The 7,423-nt window shown below is 46.6% G+C and overlaps 1 long non-coding RNA gene across 1 annotated transcript; it reads right to left on the bottom strand.

The window, feature by feature from the left end:
- Positions 1-717: 717 nt before the first annotated feature.
- LOC306649297 lies at positions 718-7,115 on the bottom strand. The gene is made up of 4 exons (XR_013760619.1): positions 6,950-7,115; positions 3,244-3,636; positions 1,911-2,021; positions 718-1,177 (listed from the first exon to the last, which is right to left on the bottom strand). It is a non-coding gene; the product is annotated as an uncharacterized lncRNA (long non-coding RNA).
- Positions 7,116-7,423: the final 308 nt, after the last annotated feature.

Raw genomic sequence — 7,423 nt, 5'->3', positions numbered from 1 at the left:
GTAATAGGAAGTGGCCAACTCTACCAGGTTGTTTGAGAGTTAAGAGTGAGTGAGTACGTGGAGCGAGACGGTGGGTCACTCAACCTACCCACAGTTGGCAATTGATATGGATGGCTGTTCTCCTCCTGATTCCAGACAGGCCAGGAGAGTTTGACCTTGGCATAGACTGAGCTCTGGTTGTGGGAGGCCCCTCTTAAAGAGCATAGGTATTCAGTCATCCTTTCCTCCATTTGGTGGTCCAAAGGTGGAAGGTCAAGCCAAGGTGACCATGCCCTATTCTCTCCTAAACACTCTCCGTTCTGGTCACCTGGTTCTTTTCCTTCCCTTTGTCCCAGTAGGGCTCCACTGTGAACAGAAGGCATGTGGGTCATGTTGGAGATCTGGTCCAGGGGGCTGGCCCTGAGGAAGGTGCATTCCTAGACCAGAGCAGGGCCCCGGGGCAAACCACAGAGCAAGGTCCAGCTTGCACCCCACTGCTGTTTGTCCAGGTGACGCTGGTTTTAAGTGAAAGTCAACATGCTTCATGACACTAAGCTCAGAAGACAGGAGCTGCATCTACCCTGAATGTGGGACTTCACACCCCTCGCTCTGCCCCACAGTGCTGTGCCGCAGGCAGTTTTCACCGACTTAGGAGGACCGGCTGTTGAAGTTGCAGGAACACTGCACGCTGGTTGTTCAATACAACCATGGCTAAAAAGTTAGTTATAAAGGCTTCCAATTAAATCAATTTTATTGAAAATGAGGCTAACAAAGAGTGAAAACACATCACTCCCTTATTATTTTCCTGTTATCTCTGCTCTTGAGATTATTTGTAATGTACCCATTACATTGGTACAGAGAAAATATCACACAGTGATGTGCAGCTAGGCATCTCTCCCTGAGTCTGTGCACAGTGATTTCATGTTGGTAGTTTGACTGGTCATGGCGGGAGTTTTTACCCCACAGGAATTAGCCAGCACTACAAATCAGAGCTCCCTATGTTATATGATTGATTGTATTTATCTAAGAAAATGTTAATAATGTAGACTAAAATTAAAAGTGTGTCATCATTAGATTGCAAGAAGTGCAGAGGTAAATAATTCTTCCAGTGTTTGGCAGCCATTATTAGATTCAGTAGAGTCACTCATATCTTTGACAAAGGAGTGAAGTTGCAGCTTGTAGGTGTTTTCCTCTTGTCCTGTTAGCATAAATGAAAACATTAACCACTGTTCATGGGGGAAGTACTCTCATAGAGCCAGTTGCTATTTGCTAACCCACATGTCACTGTTTTTTGATTAGACTAGCAGCTTGCTTAGAAGGCATGCTCCATAAGTACCGTTCGAATAACTGAAATCAGAGGGAACAAGCTACCAAGACACGCAGAACCATCCCACTCATTTTCCTTCAGTGGTGATGACTTGCTATCTCCTTGACCATGGCTTGCTGTCTCTAGCTGACTCCAGCCCAGGGCTTCTCAAGGTGCAACATATGAAAAGGCAGGTTCTGACCCTATGGGTCTAAAGTATGGACCAAGATTCTGCATTTCAAAGAGCTCCCAGATGAAGTCCATGTCAGTGCTACTCAGGGACCACATTTCTGGCCAGGCCTTGTGCCTCAAATGTATTTTCCTTCTGGAATTAAGTTAAGCTTTGGATTATGTCACCCTCCACCTCTGACCTGGCCAAGAGATTCCTAGGACCCTTTGTTTTCTGGGGAGGGGGAAGAAGAGATTTCTGGATGGTGCTGAAGTCCCTGTGTGATTACTCTTCTCATTAGCTCAATATTTGAAGCACCTCTGTTGTTTTTCTTTTTATGAAACCAAGGCTTTGACTAACATCATCAGGTACCTTATGTTGAACACCCTGTTGAGAGTCAGGCATGTTTTATCTCATTTAATCCCCTCAGTGATCCCAAGGAACAGATTTCATTACCCGTTTTAGAAATGAGGTACTTGAAGTTCCAAGAAGATAGGTCAAACGGCAAGCAGGGTTAATCACTACCAAAGAGGTCACAAACTCACCTGTCTGGGGTCAGCAAATTCTCTGTAAAGGAGCAGATCAGAGATATTTAAGTCTTTGTGGGACTGATAGTCTCTGTGCAGCTTCTCAGTTTTGCTGCTAAATCATAAAATAGCTCTGTAAAATTCATAAACAAGTGAGTTTGTGTTCTAATAAAACTTTATTTACAAGAACAAGTGGAACCCTGGGTCATAGTTTACTGATCCCTCACCTAGAAGGATTAACAAAGTTAATGGGTAAGATAGGCCAGGAGCAAAGAAAACTCAAGTTCTGATTTCTCTTCTTCCCTGTTTTGGCAGAGGTGTGAGGACACAATGCATGGCCCCAGGCACTGTCGGAGGTTGGGGAGGGTGTCTCCAGGTGTTAGGTCATCAGCCAGTACTCCACTATAACTGACTGCATTCCCAGATGCAGCCAGTGTGGCCAATTCATAAGGGAAGCTAAAAGTCTGGATTTGTATGGAGTGGGTATGTGCACATGTGAGAAAGCTCCTTACTTTCTACATTGACTAAAATCAATAAAACACAACCCCAAATCCTGTTCAGACTAAGTAGAAGATGTCCAAGCATTGGCTCCAGCCCTCGGGCGGCCAGTGTACCACCTCTGCACTCTGGAAATCACCCAGACAGCACTGCATCTATTAAGTAATAATTCATTTGTTTCCCAATATTTTATTTATCAAAGACCTCAGTAACTGTCAAGTAGAACTTCTTATCAGCAGGAACTGACCAGCGGACAAGTGTTACCTCCCAGACCGATGATAAATCTTAGCCCACCAGGAAATCGTGACATTTTAATTAGCTGGGACATCTTATCAGCAGTCAATCCTGAACATGGCATTTCACGTTGTTTGTGAACTCCTTACTGGGAACCCTTGATTCAGTCTTTCTAGGGCCACCTCATTCACATGAATTCCTCCTCGTTATTTTACTGTGGCAGCCACCTTTATATTATTCAACAGACAACCAACACTATCGGAGTGAGTGTAACTCCTCATATGCACTCACAGGCCAACGTCCTGAGCTACTGAAACTAGGGAAAGAAACGGGATTCTGTTTGCTGTAGCACCAGTGAAAAATACAGAACTAAACACACACACACACACACACCAAAAAAAAAAAAAAAAAAAAAAATTGTGCCAGAGTAAGCAAAACCATACAAAATTTCCTCCTATTTGAGGTCATGTTGAAACTGAAGAATCCTGTGGTGGGGTCTGTACCACGCAAATCCACATTGAGTTACTCACACAAGCTTCCATGTAGTCCAACTTTAGTTGATTCCAGGCTTAGCAGCTTTCTTGATTCCGGCTTGGAGGAGTGCAGTGGAAGTCATCATTGCATGTTCTGGCCACCCCCCTTCTAGAGAGCCTGACCATGGCTGCCCTATTGCTTAAGCAGCCATGTTGCCCCCCCCTGTGGCCTCCGATTGGACTAGAGGGGAAGGTTGGACTGAGGGCAGCCAATCCAGAGGCAGAGCAGCAGCAGCAGGTGTCATGAATGGGCCGGAGAAAATCAGTGTCCCCGTACCAAGAAACCCTGAAGGAAGTTGTCAACTGATGGGAGTTCCATGACTGCGTGGCTGTGTGAAGTGCAGGTCGTCAGGGGATTATGTTCAAGCTGAAGTTCTGGAGCAGAGGAAGCTAGGAAGAGACAGAGGTAAAGAGAGAGAGAAAACAGAAGATGAAGGAGCCATTCAGGGAGAGTGGAGATGCTCTAGATTGGAAGAAAAGAGTTGTATTTCATCTCCCAGGAGACCCATCTTTAACATGAGTCCTCCATGGAGTCTCTTCTCTTGAGCCTGATTAGTAGGGGGCTGGGGCTTTGTTTCTTATGAAATGAGAAAGCCACCAGGAGCAGAGATAAAAGACACGCCTCATAGAGAACCACAGCTCATGGGAGATCCCAAGCTAGGCTTTCCCTGGTCAAATAAAAAACAAATTCAGATTTTGCAAGGGAAGATTTTATTCAAAAAGATCATCGCAAGGCAGGGAGTGGGTGACTTGCAAAGGGACAGAGAGATTTGCGATAGGGAGACCACTCTGAACAGAAAATCTGCAATGACCTCAAGGTTATGCAAAAAGGGAAGGAATTCACTAGGTGGGAAAGAGCTACCTGGGAACATGGAGGAACATGTACAGAGAGTAGACGAGGAAACATTTTCCATGAGGTCAGCTTGTCCTCCTAAGGAGGGATGCAAGGAGGGACTATCTGCGCACTCACTCCCAGGAAGGGCCTGAGAGAAGGACAAGAGCTTGACCAAAGTTTAGCTAACAAGCAGTTTGTTCCGGTTCATCAGTTGGGATAAGCAGTTCTGCTCACCGTTTATGAGGCAAAAGAGAGCCTAGGTAGAGAGGGTCATCCCCGAGTTTCACCCACGTCCTCTGGGGAGGGGACTTGCTTGCAGGGACCTCTTTCCCAGACACAAAGCCAGGTCATGGTGTTCTTAACTTTGCTTTTCCCCAGAGACCCAGGGCTCAGGTAAAATTCAACATTGTCACTCTCCAGGAGTCACTAAAATAATTCATGGCTTGTGGATATTTTAGAATTGCTATCAGTTGCCTGGAGTCACCTGATGTGTCCTCTGGGCCTGTCCCTTCTAGAACCTTCTCATCTACCCTCCCTTGCCCCAGAACAAGCTGGTCCCTCAAATTCTAGAAGGGCTCAACAGCAGGAGGCCAGAGGTGAGCAAAGAGGCTAGTCTCAGGCTCCCCTGGAGAGGGAGGAGGCCTCCCTTAACCCTGTGCTTCATGCCCTGCTGTGGGAAGGTTCCAGGGATCCCTCCTGTGGACTCTGCACCTTTCCTAACATCGCACCTCCAGTCCTCAACCAGCTCTTTCCCCGCAGCAGACTCCGTCCCTAGCTTCCAGATTCTATTGAAAAACTCCACAGCCTCTCAATCGTACAAGTCCCCCTGTAAAAATAGTGCCAGGAACTGGGTTGCATATCTGTGGAGAAATCAAACCCAACAATGAAATCATATTTGTTATTATGATCATTTTGTATATGACATCACTAAAATTTCCATGGCATGACTGCCAGGCACTGCTTGAAGCACATTATGTAGATGAATCCATTCATCAGATCCCTGCAGCACCCTGTGGAGGTGGCTGGTTTATTCCCATTGTTCAGAAAAGGAAATTCAGGCCCAGAGAGGTTCTTAGTGGCCAAGGTTGCAGAGTTGGGATCTCAGCTTAGGTAGTCTGGTCCTGGCAAAGCCCTTCCACTCTCAGCACTGAGGCAGCTCCTTCCTGTTGCCCATGGTGATTATTTCCTACTCCTTGACAGTTGAGGTGGAAGCAGGACCCTTGTAGATTTAGTGATGTTCTCTGCTCCCTAAAACACTGCTGCAGAAAGGGTCAGGTCACCCCTGATATACCACCCATTTCTAGATCAGAAAGGGGAACGCAGGTGCCTTTCCTTTAAGAGGTTCTCAGAGTAAATGAACTTGAGATTTCATTAAGATAGCTATTGTGTAAGAAAACTGGGCAGTCTGGCTGAACGGGTTTTGGGTTTTGGGTGTTTTTTAGAAGTATTTGTTTTAAAATAAGATTATTATCAATCTGGTTACCCTCTCTGCAATCAAGTCACCTCTCTCAAAGAACCTCAGCATTACCACAGCTGCTGCCTGCAGTGGCTTGCCCTGGAAATGGGACAGGGCCAGTGTGAGGACAGTAATCCCAACATCAGTGCCTGTCCTACTGAGACCTACTATGTGCTAGGCCCTGGGTGGCCTCTAGACACGTATCATCTCTAATACTCTGGAGCCTTGTTGTGATTAAAATCTTGGACTTCAGAGTGACCCAGAATTGGGCTAAGTGCCCACTCTGCACTGAAGTGTGCCCTTCTGTGGGCCCCAGTTCCCAGTGTAGGTTTCTGTCTCCTCATCTAAAAGCGAGCATCCTAATGGTATATGCCTAATAGGGCTCTTGTGAGGATGAATGAAATCATGCGTACAAGTAAAGCATGTAGATAAAGCAACAATTCAGTACATGTTATTTTAAAAATAGGCTTCATTATCCCTATTGTACCCAAGAGGAAGTCAGGGGTTGGAGATTTAAAATGACCAGCCCCCAGATGGCCAGGCTGGTAGATGGTGCAGATGGAACTGGCAGATCTGGATTCAAATTCTGGCACAGAGTGGCAATTAATAAGAGGGAGAGGATAAAATGCAATGGTGGGTATTATTAGCGGGGATTGTGACTGCTGGTCTGGAAACCTGAGCAGACACCCCTTTGTGACTCATACCAGTGGGACTGTGTGAGGGTCAGGCTTTCTGCTGACTGTAATAATGACTGATAGTGAGGAGGGGCTCACCAGATCACTATCAAAAGCAATTTCCTCTTGCACTGTGGCTTTGCCCTCTGTGTGTGCTGGCACAGCTGGAGTAGTGGTGAACGGAAGCCCACCTAAGCCCTCAGAGCTCCTCGGCTCAGAGGTGGCACTGCCAACCCAGCCTGCCATCGATAAACGAAGCACCCATGCTCAGGGAGATGCATCCGGAATGGAAAGGATCTGCCAGGGATGTTGTGGGTCCCTTTGTCTCCGTAAGGATGAGCACGGAGAGATAGTGTGGTGAGTGGGCACGAGTTTAAACAAGGAGTTGGCCCTGTTCCTGACCTGGGGACCTCACTCTTTCATTGATCAGCTGTGCAATTTCAAGCAAGTTTCCTAATCCATCTGAGCAAATAGAGACAATGATAGTGCTGACTTCACAGAGAGAATGAGGATGACGAGATAAGGTCTGTTGTGACGTGCTGACATGCACCAAAATCCACACTAACGTTGAACCACCATTTGCAAAGGTGAATGCCCCTTGGCCTCCAGGGAGATTGGGGTAACACTCATCAGGGGTGAATGCACAGATCCTGGGACCCAAATTCATGCCATCTTGTCATGGCAGCAACCTCAGGACCCACTCCCAGCCCCCCAGGAGGTGCAAAAATGAAGACTTACCTGACTTCAGGAAACCAGCCACTTCTGCCAGCCCTGCCCTTGCCCTGACCCCCTTGCCTGCCCCCCGCATGCACTTGACCCCTCTCCAGTGCATCTGAATTCTACCGCATCCTGGGGAGAAAGCCAAGTTCTGAGGGCATGTTTGCCCTTTGTTTAAAAAAAAAAAATGATGAGAATATTCCTTTCTTGCTCTCCTGTACCACCTCCTCCTTCTCTTCCTCAATTTCTTAGGAGTGAAGTCACCCAAGATATAAATAACACGTTCTAAATAAAGCTCTGCAGCATAGGACGTATCTGTGTATGTATGTGACTGTCAGCCAAAATAAATTAACCTCCAATGGAAGTCATTTTCATGTAATTAATTATTCTTGTATAAAGAGACAGGTGCCTATCGGTGCGTCTCGCCCAGAGCTCTCGGGGAACTTCTCAAGAAATCCACACTTAACACACACTGAATGACTGGTGCACAGCTAC

This window comes from Sciurus vulgaris (assembly GCF_902686455.1).
Source record: "Sciurus vulgaris genome assembly, chromosome: 18".
Taxonomy (NCBI): Eukaryota; Metazoa; Chordata; class Mammalia; order Rodentia; family Sciuridae; genus Sciurus; species Sciurus vulgaris.
This window is presented reverse-complemented; position numbering and strand designations above follow the sequence as displayed.